Below are 19,845 nucleotides of genomic sequence, written 5' to 3'. Positions count from 1 at the left end.
TAAGCACTGCCATAAAACCACCCATTCTTCACACAGATGCTTCATAAACAAACGTCTTGCAAGAACAAAGATTCATCTTGGATGGATCGCTTCTTGGCAATGGGCATTAACAGCCAAGAAGATATTCCAATCACATGTCAGAACTTGTTCTAGGGTATTTAATAGTCTTGCAGTTGATTTTTCTCCATCATCTCACCTTTTATCTGACAGGGGGGGAAATGATGGTCATCTACAAGCTTCAAAGTCACATCAAGCGAGCCTGAGCCACAACCTGCCACACTAGTTTCAGAGTTGTAGCCAGAAACAAAGATGCCCTGAGCATGCCTTCAGTTGGTAATCTGGGAAACTTCCTCTAGCAAAAGAATTCATCTTCTTGTTAGTTTTCTAAGAGTTCCAGGAATTGCATTAAGCATTCTAGAGTTTTTGGTCATCCTTAAACCATCACTGTTATAGACATTTTTGGGCACTACAACCCCAATCATAAATGTCCATAAACCAAGGGCTCTTAAGTCCCTAAAAGTGTTGTTCCAACCTCTAAAAGAACAAGGTCAACTGATTACATCTTCTCCTAGAAGTTCTCCATGAAAAACTACTCAGAACTAGTCAAAACTGGTCCATCTCACTTGCTACATGGTCAAAGTGCATTGCATCCCACCTAAATACACACGGGAGGTGCGATGCATACTGAAAAGCCCTTCTATGGGGTGCGATGGGCGAGTGTGGACAAATGGCAGGGTCAATCTGCAAGGTGGAGGATCATGGATTCTTCGAGAAACTTCTCCTGTGACACTTGCCTCTCTGCATTCGCCCAGGGATGAGTAAGAGATCATCAATCTCCAAGTGGAATCAAGAACTATCAGAGAGAGGACACTAATCAAATCTCAAAAGCTGACTCACCCCCCTTGCAAACATCTATATATGGATCCCTCATCCCAGAGATCTAGAGGCTGGAATTTTGTATCTTGTAAGGAAGTGCTGCTGGTTTCTTGGTGCAACATCATAGTGTTGGGTGATCTAAGCTTTTCATGAGGTGAAGAAGGGCTTTCTTACTGAGAGGATGACGTTGGGTCAGAAAAATTGGTTGTAATCCTCTTTGCTATTCTTAATTATTAATAAATCTATTCAAGTTTTCCTCCACATTCTTGTATGATTGATGATATATGCATTTGTATGGTCAATATATATCTGGTCCTATATTGTTTATGATAGTAGATCTATGTTCTTGGATAGTGTTATGCTGCTTTGATTCTACAGGTGCTCTTTGAAGTTGGGTAGATGAGGAAGCGAGTGGCAAAGATCTATCGGAAGGGAGAGGAATCAAGAAAGGAACCAAGCGCAAGACAGAGGTTGGTCTCCTTTGTTCCCCTCTTATCTACTTCTCATAAAGGAAAACGAAAGTGGCTTTAGTTTGTTTGTTTCTAAGGTAGCTACCAGCCTTAGTGGGACTAGCAGCTCTGCATAGACACTAGATTTCCTGATAACAAAATGGCGACTCCACTGGGGAGTGAATAGATTGTTTGTTTGTCTACATTTGTTTACTTTATAAACTTACAGATGGAGCCTGAAGTCAAGCCAACTAGCCTTCGAACTGCATTTGCTATGCAAGTGGAAAGTAGATCAGCACTGCTTCAGTCTATCTTCGGGTTTTGTTTATGAACTGAAAAATTGATTTACAAACTCTCTAATTGCCCTTGTGGTGGCTCTAGTAACCTCCTTAGATCTACCCCTATGATTGATTTACTGATTACCACTTTCTCGTCCTAAATCCCTGAACTGAGCTGCAAACTGACCCCGGAACCTAGTTGAAGTCTCGTCCCTGGACCATCGCACTGTCTCTTCTTTGGAATATGGATGCATCACACTTCTCAAGTGTAGTAGGTGTGCTGCATCCCACTTTCCCTGTGTTACAAGTGCGCTGATCATATTAGACCTCTCCTGCTCCTAGATTTTGGTTTCTGTGTTCACTCTTTTCAGCTCTATTCAGGAATTTTGTTGTCTGTAGTCAGTATACCTTTGTTGAAACCCCCTTCCTTGCCATTATTACACCTCCATTATGCAAAGAACTGTAAATGTTTTTATGTATTTTGAGCCATATTCAGTTCTCTTTTACAAAGAAGTAGCGTAATTGAAGTGTCGTTTCTTGATTTGAAAGTGTCGCAAGTGTCGTTTTTAGTCATAGAAGAGAATCCGATTGTTCTTGATAGTCGATTACACTGTTACTCTTGTATTTGATTTGAATTAGTAGTTTTTCAAGTGTCGAAAGCAAGTTTTCAATTCCAAATCACAAAGTGTCATCATTGTCTTCATTTTGTCTGGAAAAGAAACTTGTTAGTAATGTCGCTTTGAAAAATAATTCAAATTTGTGCTTAGCTTTATTTTTGTCATTCACACATTAAGAAGGCTGAAAACAAATACATGCATGTGCATTTGCATTTAGACTGTTTTTTGGTTTGATTTAGGACAATGCATATAGTGTGTGCTCTCTGCTCTATGTTGAAAGAATATCATCTCTCTTTCCTTAGTAGCTAGGATTTTCATTGCAAAAATAAGATTAAATGATTGTTTATCATCTTAGATTGCATGTTAGGAATTGTACATCTACATCACGTGGTGAACCTAAAAGGCAAATTTCTTAAGCAAGATCAACTGTAAAATAAATTTAATGAATCTAAAAACGCTTTGGAACCTAACGCACAACATTCAGAAGTCTAGGCTAGAGACATATTCTGGCGTCGTAAAGCCTGGTAACTGTTGTTTTCGTTGATGGTTGGGTGATTCCTCCACTTTGAGACGATAAGTGCCAGTACGTACTTGTGCTCCCATGTACCGTCGAGTATATATTGGGAGACCACAATAGGCTTTATCCTTTATCCATAGGAAGCCATGTCTACCGCCCTATCGATCGCAATGCACTGAACACAGCATTCGGGAAGATTGACTGCCGTACCGTAAAAAGTATTCTGCAGTTTTACGATTGGTTTGGTAATCCCTCTGTCTAGATTTCTAGAGTAGTCTCTTTCATTCCTTTTCAGACTCCTTAAAGGAAAAGGTCCATCTGAGCACTTGTCACTTCAAGCTCATTAAAAATCGAAGGCGACTAGAGTCATCTTTTGTTTTTTCTCGACTCTTAAAAATTGAAAAAACAAGTTGTGTCAAAGCGTCTAAAATTCATTTAATTCGAAAACATATTTCCCCTTGATTTTTAGTTGATCGAGTAATCCGCAATCGTGGAAGAAAGTCAATTGAAACCCTGTCGTTCACGGAGGCTTATGAGTCAACCGTCTTTGTCTCCAGAATCGAAACTATTACAAACAAAGCGAACTCGTTTAACTGGTTCCAAATCCCCTGGTAAAGTTAGAACAAGTGTTCCAACACCATCGGAGACTCCGGTTACTCCAAACATTTCTGGTATCCCTGCCTTTACAGAAGAAGTTCAGCAGCCACCAAAGGATAGTAGAACTGATCCTAGTGTGAAGGTAAACACTTGTATTACTGAACCAGCTCCATCTACAGCTGATTCGGAAGGTGTGATTCCCCAAACCTCTGTTGCTGCAGATTCTATACCTTCTTTGGCACCAGAAATATTTTACGGACCAGACGGTCTACCTCTTCCACCTGGTCTGATTGCTATAGAAGAGATTGTGGAGGATCCTCCATCTAGTACTCCATTGCGATTTGGAGTCAGGATCACTCTATATCCTTCTTCATCAGAAATTAGTCTACCGTTATCGAAAGCTCCTGTTGAATCGCTAGGAAATCTTTTGGATAGACTAGAAATGTCTGAACAACCGTCGACATCTAGGACTGTGTCGTCGGACACAGCGACGGCAGAACTTCCTGCTGTCACTCCAACAATGTTTGCCAGCATACCATCTGTCCCAAATAGCTCTCAATCGTTGGATGGGGCCCACTCAGGGGCTATTTCGACAGTATGGTCCGTTCCTGGTATCTGAGAACTCTTATGTTGAGTCTCAACAAATTGATCCTTCAGGGTGTCAATTTGGGCAGTCCGGTCCTCAAGGACAAAAAATTCCTTTGAATACTAGACTACTGCTGTATGGGGGGCAATATACCCTTTCATTTTCTCCTCTGAGAGGATGACCATACGAGAGTTCACAACAAAATTCAGGTTATGCTGGAATTACATCTAGCGGTTGGGTTCCAATACTGCCTCAACAACCAAGAGTTGTATATTCGATGCAAAAATGTTTACCTATGTCAAATATACCAACTACGCCGGATATTGTGATGTTGTTGCAAGTACAAGCGTTTCCTGTTGGTGGGCCCCAGTATTGCAGCAATAATGTTGCAACTCCTAGGACTCCCTTCTTTAATTTTATCAACCCGGTAGCTCGTAACAAACTTGGAAGCGACGGTGCTATATGCACAAGTACTAGCTCTTGCCGCAACTGTCACTTGGTCAGCTAGCACAAGTCTGCTAGGAGCTTAAGCCAACTTCTATGAGCTCTTAGAAGAAGCTTTTTAATTGATGGATGAAAGCCAACTCAAAGGAGGCTAATCTACTTGCAGAAAGAAGCGAAAAGCGGAAAGGAAATGCAAACCCTAATTTTACCAGCTAGCCCTACTGATGCAAAAAAAGAGGATTCAAGATACTAAAAGAGATGCCATTACTTCTAGGAAGGTAAAATACATGTGTCTAAACTACTTCTATCTAAAGAAAACATCTTTTTGTATTTTTGAATAAGTTGTCACAATTATCATGCATACAATTTAACTGTTTTTTACTGTGCAGAGGTGGATTGGCAAGAGGAAATGCTTGGAAGAGGCCAGGAAGGTTTAGAGAGGGCCTAAGGGGTCCCTAACACTCTTCCAGAGAGTTTCACAGAGTTTGCCTATCAAGAAACCTCATTTGTGAGCTTCTATAGGAAGTCTGCAGGGGTTCTACAGGATGTTTCAGGAATTTCTACATGATGTTTAAAAATTGGATTTTGGAGGATGGGTGAGTGAGGGAAGATGCATGAATGGATATGGAGATAGGATAGGGGTCTGAAGTTGCCCAGGGACTGGTGGATGGAGTGGTGAGAAGGTGTAGATAGCTAAGTTGGCTCAAATAAGGCTGAAACAATGATGTACAAAAACTAGGGTTATGTGAGCAAATGTGGCAAACATGAGGTAAGGATTCTAAGTAGAGGGTGGAGTGGATGGTGCTGATGGAGAATAAGTAGATGAAGGAGTGGTACAGGTGCTCTGCAAGTCGTTCCTCCAATCTGAACCAACAAAGACTTGTAAATTCAAAGACCTAGTTTCGTTGACTTAATTTGCTAGCTGTCAGTAAAGAGAATGAACAGAAGTGTGACCTGCAATGACACCATGTATTTTAACTCATGCAACTAAGCAAATGAAAGTCTGAACTTGTAACCAACTTCTACACATGAATATCAAACACTAGTGATTGCATGGCAAAGCAAAATCAGTGTTTTTGTGGGTAGCAAAGTCATCCTAGTCACAGCTCCTGATCCCACTGAGGGAGAGGTGAAACCACAGATGTTCATTGGCCCTTTTCTTGAAGCTTTTTCTATTAACAACCTATCAACTAAATCTGAGCATGAAAATCTATTTTACTCATCAAAAAAAACCTAAATAATAAAACAAGGTTTAAATCTAAATAACAGATTTTATTCTAAGAATGCAGTAAAGACACATGAAAGTAAACAAAGGAGGTACTGGGCACTTGAGATGGGCCCAACCCCAAGAGCTACAACCTCATAGGAGAGATTTAGAGCTGGTGCAAAGCTGGATTCATCTTTATTGATCAAAAGAAATGTTACATTCCAAAAACTGTCCACAAGGAGAACTTGAAAATGTGCTGAAAGCAAAGCTAATCTACTGCCTAAAAATCGAACTACAAAATGACTACAAAATGAATACAAAATGACTAACTACTGGCTAACAAAAATGAGGCCCTAAGCCTTCTTATTTATACAAATTGAGGACCCAAACAGTCCTCCTAAACTTTAGGGACTCGGCTGTGCAAAACTTGCAGTTAACAGCAGTCCTACTTGACTTGCTTGGCTGCCCTTGGATAATTGATTTGGTGGCCCTTGAACTCCGAGCTGATGGTGGAGAATTCGAGGTAAGGGCCCATAAATGAAGGGGACACCTTCCTACAAATCCTCTCTCTCGTTCTCCCACGAATTTGGCTGCCAAGTACTCATTAGAACCCCTTGATTTTGTCTCCAAATTGACCAAAAAGACTACACAAAGCACCCATTAGACTTGTTGGCATAATGACTAACCCAATTCACTCTATTAGCATAAATATAATCAAAAACATGCAATAAACTAATGAGAATGGTGGATTAAGTCGAATTAGGAGGTTGAATGAGCCCAAATAATTATCCATTTTTGGGGCTCATCATCACCCCCCCTACTGAAAGTGTTGCTCATCCTCTGAGAAACTAATCTATCTCCTCATCTTTGATGGCCCTGGTGGCCTCCCTGTCATGCCAAGTTTCTGAAGTGATGTCCTCTTCTTGATCATGAAACCATGATTTTCTCTTTCTTCTTCCCACTACCTGCTCCTTTTCCTAGAGAATTCTCAGCTTTGGTATGATTGTGCAAGTATATTCAATCAGATGGCGACAATGGTGGTGAAAGGAGATGAAACCAGTGGAGGATGGAAGAAAAGAGTGGTTGCATGCCTCCTCAATAGACTTCAAGCTTCAAATCCCTCTCCATAATCGATTCTGGCCTGACCAAAGGCTCTATAGGATGTTTCTGGTGGAAATACAGAACTTCTTGTAGAAAGTCCTGTAGCTTCCTGTAGAAGGTTGAACCATGACTAGATTGTGTCCGAACCCTGAAAAAATGAGTGTTCATGGAGGGGATGGATGTGAGGATGCCTGGGAACTTGGTAGGGACCCTTCTGCTTCTGTTGGGAGGCCCCCTTTCTGCATGGTGTTCCTGCAACCTGTAACAATTTCCAGGGATTAAACTTGTTTTTTTTCCTCTCTGTTTCTTCCTTCTTTTTCTTTCTTGCTTTTCCTCTTGATTTTCCTGTGGATTTTTTTAATTCGTTGATTGCCTGTTGTACCATAGGCCTCAGGAATCAACCAAGTCACCACAATAATTTCAGGTTTGATGTCCAATCCTTGATGTTTTGTTCTCAACAACATTCCATTCTCCAATGCACGAACTTGATCAAGTATATACACAACCTGTCCACCAGTGTCTGGCATTCCTAAAACATTTGCTTGGCCAAAATAACCCTGAGGTGAAAGAATCACAACATTAAAGACCATAGGAATCCTTCCTAGAAATGTTTCTAAAGTTGATGGATCAGGAGCCTGCAGAGTCTCCAAGAGCAAATGAATCATATCCAAGACATGTTCTGCATTGTCTCCCCATCCTTTTTCCAATCCCATTTCTTGTAATTTGTATTCAAACTCTGTATATGGTGTATTCTTGGGGGAACTTTTTAAGATGTTCCTCTGCCTTTACCAAGACTGAGCGTAGCTTGGACAAACTTGGTATTCTCTCATTCAGCATCAGCTTCTGGCCTCTGTAGCTGTGTGCTCGAAGGAAATCGAGCAAGGGCTGCATGCTTTCTCTATCATGGAATAATCTTGAGGAAAAATGCTGATTGAGAAATTGAACTCCACTACCAATGGAAGATGGCCGTGTTGGGCAAGGAAAAGATTCATTGAAGGGCTCAAGGTCTAGCTTCGATGCATATTTATCCTTGACACTTTCATCCACAAGGTGCTCCTTGAATTCCAAATATTCAGCCACAGAAAGCTATTCAACAGCAAGTTCATCAACATTGACACGGACACAATCCCACACACTAGGCCTTGGCCGTACTGCAAGAACAATCCAGGGTGGAAGAATGATGGCCTCCCATGTGGACCTTAACACATCTCCAAATAACCCATCTTTGAGTGTTTGAAGTTCATCATTCTCTCCCAGTACCTCTGTTAGTCCATCTAATAAATGATGAGGCTGCAAAATCTTCTTCCCTTGTGCTACATATCTCTCTTCAGGCTCCAAATTTGATGAAGAAAAACTCAGGCTTTTCTGCTCTGGACGGCTTTGCTATACTTTCCTGTAGGACATCTTCCTATAGAAACGCTTGTAGAGTGCCCCTGCACCTCTGAGTGAGCCCGATACGCTGGAGAATTGTGAACCAGGCCACAAAGCTCAATGGAGGACAATGGGTTAATCATTTTATGGAAGCAGAGGATGGATACTTCAGTTGAAAATGTTGCAAGTGCAAGTTAACAGCAGTTTGTGAGTTTCAGCTGAGCGTTCGTTAATTGCTGCGTGATTTGTGGTGTGGTGGCAAAAACATGTGCTGGTCATGCAGACGGAAGTGCTGCCACAAATTATCATATTTCCTACCTGTGATCACTCCATCAATCACGCTAAAGTTTAACTGGTCATCACTACATGTTTTCTGATTTCCTCCTGAGATGGCTGAGCGCACGTGTCTTATTCACCCACCGAGCGCTATTGAACTGGATGAGGGTGGCCAGTTAGCTGGCCACCAATTTTTGTAATCCCAACCATCTCATTGCTCATGTTGTTTCCGAATTACATTCATGCAATCAGAGGAATGAGTTTTAGTCATGTACCTGAAGTCAAATGGTTGCTGTGAGGTGCTTTTTGCTGTTGCATGCATCTGTTTCAGTGGTTGCATGATGGATCCTTTGTGCTATAAGCTCTTTGCTGTCTGATGTGTGGTTATTTTGCTTGTACAAGTATCCTCTAGCTAGATCTAAGCTGCATGAGTTCGTTTCCACGTTCAGATCTGCACCCTCAAGCTGCTGCTGATGAATTTTCACAGGACCAAAACTTGTTTTTGCCATTGCTCCCAAACAATAGATCGGATCGATCTAAAACTTACTGAGAATGTTCCTATCATCATGATGCACCTCCCATAGCAAAATTGAGATCAATGGATGCACAGATTTCGAGAAAAATAGAAAAGGGCTGAAGATTTCAGAGATCAATTTCTCGAAAGCAATGCATCGGAATCAGCGGAAACTGCTTGGGTAGGTTACTATCACCCATATGCATCTCCCCATGAAACAGGTTTTGAAATGGATGCACGGATATGGAGAAAATGCAAAAAGGGCTGACGGTGATGGAGGCGGATTTCTTGGAAACCGTGCATCGGAATGGGCTGAAACTGCTTGGGCATGTTGCCATCATCCCTATACAATTCCCTGTAAAACGGTTTTTCAAATGGATGCATGGTTTTCAAGTTAGGGAAAAAAACAAATTATGTTCTATGTATTTTTTCTTCAAAGCATTCTGCAAGTTTTTGCATGGAAAGAAAAGTTGAGCTTGGACTATGATGCAGGCATGGAGATGATGGAGGAGGTGTTTTAAGTTTGCAGGAGGACTTTTGAACCCTTGCGGAAGCTATCGTGTTCGCCAAACCACCTTTTTGCAATCCATTTTTAGCTTCTTGTAATTTCTACAGGAACTTTCTGTAGAAAACACAATTTTCATAAAAGAAGCACAATGAGGTGGAAAAAATGATGGAAAAGGGTGAGGAATGGAAACATGGATGCTTGTAGGCATAACCAACAGATTCCAAGCTTTAGATTCCCTTCCAAAATCAAATCTGGCTCGCCTGAAGGTTCTACAGGATGTTTCCTGTAGAAATACAGAACTTCCTGTAGAAGGCACAAAAATTCCTTTGTCTTTGTTTTTGTTAGAAAATTATATATTACGGAGCAATGGAACACATAAAATATTGCAGAAATATAAACACAGAAAACGCACAAAACAAGAGAGACACAGATATACGTGGTTCACCCAGTTTGGGCTACGTCCACCCCGAACAGCCAGTCCTTCCTTTCTATTATCCAGCAAAATGAAGAGACACAACCTACAGAAAATCCGCTGTAATATCCTCTGTTTTCTCTCACAGTCTCACCTCTCTGTTTCTCGCTCACAGAATACACATCTATCACACAGCCTCAAATACAATGCCCTCATACAAAGAGAGGGGTTTCCTTCTAGGGCAAAAAACCCTAAACTAAACATAAGTTCTACCGTCAGATCATCCGCCTAATGAACGACCCAGATTGACTAGAAATTACTATACTTTTACAAGGCAATTTTACAGCTGTTTTTAGCTTCGGGGGCGCCGCCCCCCCCCCTGGACCCCCCCTGCAGCGAACATTTTACGGGCGGCGTTGCCGCCCCCATTTCGAGCTGGGGTCCTATGTGGCGATACCTTTGAATATAGAAGATAATCAGGCTCCACACCCAACAATCTCCCACTTGGAGACTGATTGTAGCAACTCCACCGTTGCTCCATTTGCTGGACAATGACTCCTCTTTGGACCTGGCTGTTTCTCATCTTCATCATCATCCTTGAAGACCAACTGAAACTGAGCATATTCTCAGTTTCTCCCTAGTTACAACTTTTGTTAGCATATCTGCAGGATTCTGGCTAGTGTGTATCTTTTCCAGCTTCAACTCTCCATCTTCCAACACTGATCGTATGAAATGATACTTGAGCTGTATGTGTTTAGTCCTGGAATGAAACGCTGAGTTCTTTGCAAGATGAATGGCACTTTGGCTATCACTGTATAACGTGCCCATATCATGCTCCTTACCCAATTCACCCATAAACCTTTGTAACCAAATCATTTCTTTACTAGCCTCTGTAGCAGCAACATACTCTGCTTCTGTTGTTGAAAGTGCAACAACACTTTGGATTTTTGAAACCCAACTGACAGCTGTTCCTCCAACAGTAAATACATATCCTGTAGTGCTCCTCCTATTATCTCTGTCACCTGCCATATCTGCATCAACATATCCTTGTAGGGAGATGTTTGAACCACCAAAGCATAATGCTTGATTTGTGGTACCTTTCAAATATCTGAGAATCCATTTCACTACCATCCAATGTTCCTTTCCTGGATTGTTCATGTACCTGCTTACAACTCCCACTGCATGTGCAATATCAGGCCTTGTGCAGACCATTGCATACATTAAGCTTCCAACTGCTGATGCATATGGAACTTTAGACATATAATCCATGTCTTCTTGGGTCTTTGGGCACATTTCCTTACTAAGTTTGAAATGGCTAGCAAAAGGTGTACTAACTGGTTTTGCATTGTGCATATTAAATCTTTTCAACACCTTTTGTATGTACTCATTTTGAGACAATGTTAATTTGCGATTTTTCCTGTCTCTAGTGATTCTCATACCAAGGATTTGTTTTGCAGCTCCCAAATCCTTCATTGCAAATGAATTTGCCAATTTTCTTTTGAGCACATTTATTTCCTGCATGTTAGATCCTGCAACAAGCATGTCATCTACATACAATAACAATATAATATAGCTGCCATCATTTTGCTTTTTCAGATAAACACAATGATCAGAGTGACATCTAGTATAACCTTGTTCAGACATAAACTTGTCAAATTTTAGATACCACTGCCTTGGAGCCTGTTTTAAGCCATACAAGCTCTTCTTCAACCTGCACACTAGTTTCTCCTTCCCTTTCACCTCATATCCTTGTGGCTGCTGCATATATATCTATTCCTCCAAATCCCCATGGAGAAAGGCTGTCTTTACATCTAACTACTCAAGATGCAAATCTTCAGCTGCTACAAGACTTAAAATAGTTCTGATTGAAGTCATTTTAACAATAGGAGAAAATATTTCATCAAAATCAATACCTTTCTTCTGTGCAAACCCCTTCACCACAAGTCTAGCTTTATACCTCTGTTTTCCTCCATCTTCTTCCTTCAGCCTGTAAACCCATTTATTCTTCAATGTAGTTTTTCCTACAGGCAACCTGACTAAATCCCAAGTCTGGTTATGCATTAAGGAGTCCATCTCTTCTTCCATGGCTACCTCCCACTTCTTCCTGCTTTCAACCTGCATTGCTTCTTCATAACATTCGGGTTCACCGGAATCAGTCAACAATAAATAATATAATGAAGGAGAGTATCGTTCAGGGGGTCTACCTATCCTGGTAGATCTTCTAACACCACTTTCAGGTGTTTGGGATGCCTGTTGCTGTTGTGGTGGTTGTTGTTGTTGTGGTTGTTGATTATTATTATTTTCAGGCACCTTTACTTTTTCAGTGATTTCATCAAGAACTGCGTATTCCTTGTTTTCCTTTTCCTGTTTCTTTTCCTGCAACTGATTCTTATACAAGACCTTTTCATTGAATATTACATCTCTGCTCCTAATGATTTTGTGATTTTCGTAATCATATAAGCGATAACCAAAATCATTAACACCATATCCAATAAAGGTACATTTCTTTGACTTTGCCTCAAGCTTTGTTCTATTTTCTTTATCAATATGGACAAAGGCCTCACAACCAAAAGGCTTTAAAATAGAGTAGTTTACCTTTTTACCTGTCCATGCTTCCTCTGGAACACCACCATCCAAGGAACTTGAAGGCCCTCTGTTTATTAGATAAACAGCAGTATCTACAGCATCTGCCCAAAACTGTAAAGGCAATCCTGCATGCAATCTCATGCACCTTGCACACTCCATGATTGTTTTGTTCATCCTTTCTGACACACCATTTTCTTGTGGTGTTCTTGGAACTGTCTTCTCTCTTCGAATTCCATGCTTTGAACAGTACCTATCAAACTCTTTGCTGCAATATTCACCTCCATTGTCTGATCTAAGACACTTCAATTTCTTTCCTGTCTCAATCTCAACCAAAGCTTTCCATTTCTTGAAAGTATCAAATACATCAGATTTATTCTTAATACAATAAATCCAAGTTTTTCTAGTTGCATCATCAATAAAAGTAACATAATAACGAGAGCCACCGAGAGATGATACCTGAGCAGGTCCCCATACGTCTGTATGCACAAGCTCTAATTTTTCGTTCTTCTTTTCTTTCCCAACTCTGAGAAATCTGACTCTCTTCTGTTTTCCATAAATGCAGTTCTCACAGAAGTCCAAATCAACATTCTTCAAACCCGGCAACAAATTCCTTGAGTGAAGAATCTTCATCCCTTTCTCACTCATGTGTCCGAGCCTATGATGCCATAATGTTGCATCTGCTCCTCTGGAAACAATGTAAACTTTGAAACGGGAACTGATACTGTTACCCGTTTTGTAGAGGTGGCAAAAAAATGACCCGATTTTCAAAAGTGTTGATGCAGAATACACATGTTTTTTTAAGAACATGCTTTTTGGAACTTTAATTTTTTTCATGTGCATTAAGTGGGTGAGGCTCGGTGAATGGTAGTGATTTTCATCCTGATTTTAAAAAGTGTGTATTCTGCATCACACCCTTTTTTTAAAAGACCTATTTTTTGACTTTAAATTTTCTAGTGTGTGAAATGTAAAAAATTATTTTCTAAATTTGATAGTTTTTGCAGTCGTCATTGTATTCATATTTTCGTGTTCTCTATCTTAATTTTTTTTTTTTTTTAGTGGGCTTTTTATTGTTTTGCGTTTTTAAATTATAAAGTCGATAGTTTGAATTTTAGATAATCTACATATTTAGACATCTTTTCAACCCCCTTAATTAATTTTTCAATCGACATGAAATAATTGTTTCTAAAAAACAACATTTTTTAATAATGGACATAAAAAATAACCATTTTTAACATAAATATAACAAAAAAACTAAACGTTTTGATAATTTTTTGCTAGAATTAACATGTCAAAATCACAATTTTTATACAAAAATATTAACTAAAAATGGTCAAATAATAGTTTTTTTTATGAATTTCATGTCAAAAGGATAATAATAACTACTTTTTTTTCAAAAAAAAACGATTAACTTAAAAATCAATGCAAAAATCACATATTACCAATATTGAACGTATAACAACCCTAATTGAGTGTTTATTCTTCTCATAAAATGTCAAAGTCAAAACATTGCAAAGCTTGAGTTACAAGCATAACTTAAATTTAATCAAGAATGTCACGTAATCCAAACTCTTCGTCCTCTAGAGTTTCATCATTGTCCTCTTCCACAATATTTTCTGTTTCATTTTGCTCATTTTGCTCATTTTCCTCTTCTAATGGGTCTTTCATGTCTGCAAATCCCCCAATATGTGTCTTTCCATACATTCCATGTAATGGTGGTTGGAGTTCCTTTGCCTTTTTTGCCACACGTGATTCACTAAAGTCCCCTTTCTTCAACCCAATTTCTTGCATTGCATCTGGAAGAAATTGAAGAGCATTAATTCTTTGCTGAATGAAATTGCATTGTAATGGATCTTTCTCAATTGCAATGCAATTTCTTCCTTTTTGAAGGCAGCATGCTAGTGTTGTACCTAATTATCAAGCACAAAAAAATAATGAAGTAAATTAGTACAATGACATATTAATTAAAAAAAAGAACATATTGAAATTCAATTCCATGTGGCAAAACGTACCTGAGCCAGAAAATAAATCCAGAACCCAATCTCCTTCATTTGAACATATGTCTATAAGATAGTTAATCAATAATTGTGGTTTCTGATAAATGTTAACTATCTCTCCTTTCATATCTTTGTCTTCATATGTTAGTTTTCTCACAACAGCATCATAAGTCAGTATTTGGCTATGACTCTTTTTGTCCACCCGATTAAAAATCATAGACATATGGCTATCATCTTTTGCCCAACTATCAATATGAATGAACTCACAGTCATTTATAAATTGTTGATCTTCATTGTCAAGAAGATTTGACTTTTGCCTGTAACATAAAATAGTAAAATTTCAATTAAATTGTACATAAATTAATTTTTCAACATTAATCAAATATACCTTTAAACATCTTACCATGTAAGTTGCATCCTTGAATTTGTTTTCCCCTTGAAGCTTGACAATAACATTGCCAACTGTGTGTCTGAATGAAATGTCACAAATCTCCATAATGGTGATGACGTCACTTCCTTAAATCCCGCCACCACTTTATTAAAAGCTTGATAAGTATAAGGGTCATTATCATAGCAAATGTTTGGAATATTGAAACCATGGGGAATATCTGCAATAACGAGGGCATAATCCCTTTTTGGTATGAGTTTCGCAATGTCTTCACAGTCGCCTTGTATTAATTGATATTGAATAGTGTCTAGCCCATTCCAAATGAAATGATTAAGAGTTGGATCAAGTTCAACATTCTTAATACGTTGCTTTCTCAGTCTTTCAATCTTTATTTTTTCAATAAAAGTCTTGAAACTGTCTGGTGCTCCATTATCTTCTTTCTTCATCTTTTACCAAACAAACAAATGTATGTGTAAGTTTTAATTTAAATTAAAAATAGTACACAGATGATTAAAACTGAATGTATAAATCAAGTTACCTTTTTAAATGCAAGATAAAAAGCTTTCAATGTTGATGTAGAACTTGAATCTAGATAGTTGCGTACAACATCATCCCAACTATCTTCATTCAACAATTTAACCATTTGTTCCTGAATTTTCATGTAAACTTTGTGACTGCATAGATAAAGTAAGAAAAAGTTAATATACTGATATGTATAACAAATACTACCAATAACAACATGTTTTAGTTAAAAGATAACTATAATCCTGGAAATAAGTAAAAATAATTCAGCAAACTTACTTTTGAAATTCTTCAGACATTTCTTCCAATGATAATTCCCCCGACTTCACACGAGATAATATTGTTTTGACAATTTTTTCATCTTTCACTCCTTGCATCGCCCTCCAAGGCGTGATGGTCATATCGTCTGGAAGTTGCTTCAGTTCAGGCGCTGATTTATTGTTGCTACATATCAATGGCTTAGACTTTCTGACCTTCTGGTTTTTAATGCCAATGTCTTCCCACATGCTAAAAATGTCATCAATCAAATTCCAAATATCTCCAGTTCTAAATGCCAATTGGAAAATGTTATCAACACCTCTGAATAAATCGCTAGATCTATTGTCTTTTCCATTTTTTGAATTGCCTTTATCTTCAATTTGATAGCCTATTTCCATACAACATTCCTTTCGGAAATCTGTAGTAATATTGATCTTATCCCCACCACATTTGTCTAGGAATTCACTATGAATAAATCTAACCTTTTGGACCAAAGTCATAGACATCCTATATTCATTATCTGAATTATGATCCCATGCCACTAGCTTTGCTTCTGTTTCATTTAAACCAGCATAAATGATACATTTCATCGTTTCAAAACGTGGGTTATTAGGATATTCCTCCATCAATTGTCTTTGAGCTTCAACAGAATGGTTCCCCCCAAGCACATAATAATTGTATTCAAAACATTTTGACTTATCAAATGCTTCTTTGTTGGGAACTTGAAGTGGATCAACAAGAAGCACATAACTAACCACATGAGCATATGGATTGTACCTCATCAGTGTCTTCAAGTTGTGAACATGCAGATGGTGCGGCTTTCTGACTTGATATTGGCATTGTCCTTCACTTGCCTTATAGGTTTGTGTCACATTTAACTGAAATGTACGACCACCATCAACTAGGTTTCTCTTTGTCAAATTCTGTCGAATGGCATTTTGTTTTGTTTTGATAATGCCATCACCTAAATCAGCTCCTGGTGTAATGATTTCTCTGCTTTCTTTTGAAGTTTCACTAGGTTCTTGACTGCTGGTAATGACTACTTCAAGATCTTCAACTCTACTTTTTTTCGTCTTAACATTCTGAAGAGATCTATTCTTGGCCATTGTTACTTTTGGTCTTTTACGACCTTCCACAATTTCAATGTCATCTTCAGTAATGGCAACATATGCTTCATTGTCAACTTCATCGTCCTCAAAAGTAACTTGTTTACCCTTGCTAGATTTATCCACCAGAGGCCTTTTTTTCTGATTCTTTGGATGTAGTTTTGTAGCATCATCAATTACTACATTTTCCATGTTTTGCATATCTTCCTCTGACACTGAGTAAAAATGGCTGACAACGTTCATGATATCATTCTCTATGTAATGAATGCCTCCCACCATAATTGAACATCTTTCAACAAAATTCTGCCAAACAAAATATCATATGTTAATATAATCAAAGTTAAAAAATATAGCGAGACATTTTCAAAACGCAAAATAAAAATACAAATAACAATACTTACCGTGTTTTGTGTCATATCATTTACGATTTGTTTACACAACTTTGTAGATACCTATCTCCTATCATATAATGAATATGATAGTCGGTATTTAATCCTTTCATGTGACTTGGCAGTTTTTGTAAGTACGTAAACAACTTCAGTGTTTGGTACCGAACACATATCTATGACTTTTCCCATCACCTCCAAATTTTCAGTATTATTGCGTGTATCAATGTATAGATATATATTCACAGTTGTGCTCTCTCTTTCTTTCACATACCAGGCTCTTGATGGAAATTTCACCTCTTTTGAACTTTTCCAATCTGAGATTAGCTTCTTATCACTTAAAACAGTTGACATATTTGTAGGTATGAGCTCAGGTGGAGTTCGTTCACCAACGTTTTTTGTAGGTATGAGCTCAGGTGGAGTTCGTTCACCAACGCTTTTTGAAGATACACCTTTAAGACTCCTTGCTCCAGAAAGATTCACATAAATTTTTCTTGATGCCATTTTCCTAAAAAAAAAACACATAAATTAGTAAATAAAAAAATTGATGGGCGGGGTGGGCTGGGCGGGGCGGGCCGGGTGGGCGGGGCGGGGTGGGCGGGCGGGCCGGGTGGGCTGGGCGGGGCGGGCGTGGCTGGGCGGGGCGGGCCGGGCGGGCGAGGTGGCTGGGCGGGGTGGGCGGGTTGGCTGGGCGGGGTGGGCTGGGAGGGGCGGGCGGGCCGGGTGGGCCGGGTGGGCTGGGCGGGGCGGGCGGGCCGGGTGGGCTGGGCTGGGCGGGCGGGCCGGGTGGGCTGGGCGGGGCGGGCCGGGTGGGCGGGCCGGGTGGGCCGGGCAGGACGGGCGGGTGGGATGGGCGGGGCGGGCGGGTGGGGTGGGCGGGGCGGGCGGGTGGGATGGGCGGGGCGGGCGGGCGGGTGGGATGGGCGGGGCGGGGTGGGCGGGTGGGATGGGCGGGCGGGCGGGTGGGATGGGCGGGGCGGGACGGGCGGGTGGGATGGGCGGGGCGGGTGGGGTGGGCGGGGCGGGCGGGTGGGATGGGCAGGGTGGGCGGGCGGGTGGGATGGGCGGGGCGGGCGGGGTGGGATGGGCGGGTGGGATGGGCGGGGCGGGTGGCGTGGGCGGGTGGGATGGGCGGGGTGGGCGGGCGGGTGGGATGGGCGGGGCGGGCGGGGTGGGATGGGCGGGTGGGATGGGCGGGGCGGGGCGGGCGGGGTGGGATGGGCGGGTGGGATGGGCGGGGCGGGCGGGCGGGTGGGCTGGGCGGGGTGGGCGGGTGGGATGGGCGGGGCGGGCGGGGTGGTCCAGGGCGGGCGGGCGGGTGCGATGGGCGGGGCGGGACGGGCGGGTGGGATGGGCGGGGCGGGTGGGGTGGGCGGGGCGGGCGGGTGGGATGGGCGGGGCGGGGTGGGCGGGCGGGTGGGATGGGCGGGGCGGGCGGGGTGGGATGGGCGGGTGGGCGGGTGGGATGGGCGAGGCGGGGCGGGCGGGGTGGGATGGGCGGGTGGGATGGGCGGGGTGGGATGGGCGGGTGGGATGGGCGGGGCGGGCGGGCCGGGTGGGATGGGCGGGTGGGATGGGAGGGGCGGGCGGGTGGGATGGGCGGGTGGGATGGGCGGGGCGGGGCGGGGCCGGTGGGTGGGATGGGCGGGGCGGGCGGGTGGGATGGGCGGGGCGGGGTGGGCGGGTGGGATGGGCGGGGCGGGCGGGGTGGTTCAGACCACCCCGCCCGCCCCGCCCATCCCACCCGCCCACCCCGCCCAGCCAACCCGCCCGCCCGCCCCGCCCATCCCACCCGCCCGCCCCGCCCGCCCGCCCACCCCGCCCCGCCCATCCCACCCACCCGCCCCGCCCCGCCCCGCCCATCCCACCCGCCCATCCTACCCGCCCGCCCCTCCCATCCCACCCGCCCATCCCACCCGGCCCGCCCGCCCCGCCCATCCCACCCGGCCCGCCCGCCCCGCCCATCCCACCCGGCTCGCCCGCCCCGCCCATCCCACCCCACCAGGCCGGCCCGCCCCACCCAGCCCACCCGCCCACCCCGCCCGCCCCGCCCAGCCCACCCGCCCGCCCGCCCACCCCGCCCCGCCCAGCCCACCCGCCCAGCCCACCTCGCCCGCACAGGGCCACCCCTGGGCCGCCCCGCCCTGCCCGAGGGCGGAGCGTCGATTTCGGGAATCGACGCTCCACCCTCGGGAGGGGGGGGGCGGCCCGAGGGTGGCCCTGCGCGGGCGGCGCCGCCGCGCAGCGCCACCCCCGGGCCGCCCCGCCCCGCCCGAGGGCGGAGCGTCGATTCCCGGAATCGACGCTCCGCCCTCAGGCGGGGCGTGGCGGCCCGGGGGTGGCACTGCGCCAGCGGCGCCGCCCGCGCAGCGCCACCCCCGGGCCGCCCCGCCCCGCCCGAGGGCGGAGCGTCGATTCCGGGAATCGACGCTCCGCCCTCGTGCGGGGCGGGGCGGCCCGGGGGTGGCCCTGTGCGGGCAGGTGGGCTGGGCGGGGCGCGCGGGCGGGGTGGGCTGGGCGGGGCGGGCGGGCGGGGTGGGCTGGGCGGGCGGGCGGGGTGGGCTGGGCGGGCGGGGTGGGGCGGGCGGGGTGGGCGGGGGGGTGGGCGGGGCGGGGCGGGCTTGGCCGGGTGGGCGGGACGGGCGGGGTGGGCGGGTGGGATGGGCGGGGGCGGGGCGGGCGGGCGGGCGGGTGGGATGGGCGGGTGGGCGAGCGGGCGGGATGGGCGGGTGGGCGGGCGGGTGGGATGGGCGGGGTGGGCGGGGTGGGCGGGCCGGGTGGGCGGGCGGGTGGGATGGGCGGGTGGGCGGGCGGGCGGGATGGGCTGGGTGGGCGGGCGGGTGGGATGGGCG

This window comes from Pinus tabuliformis, chromosome X, assembly GCF_031772625.1.
Source record: "Pinus tabuliformis cultivar Carrire ecotype Pingquan chromosome X, CPIR1, whole genome shotgun sequence".
Lineage (NCBI taxonomy): Eukaryota > Viridiplantae > Streptophyta > Pinopsida > Pinales > Pinaceae > Pinus > Pinus tabuliformis.
The sequence above is the reverse complement of the archived record's forward strand: the minus strand, read 5'-3'. Positions refer to the sequence as shown.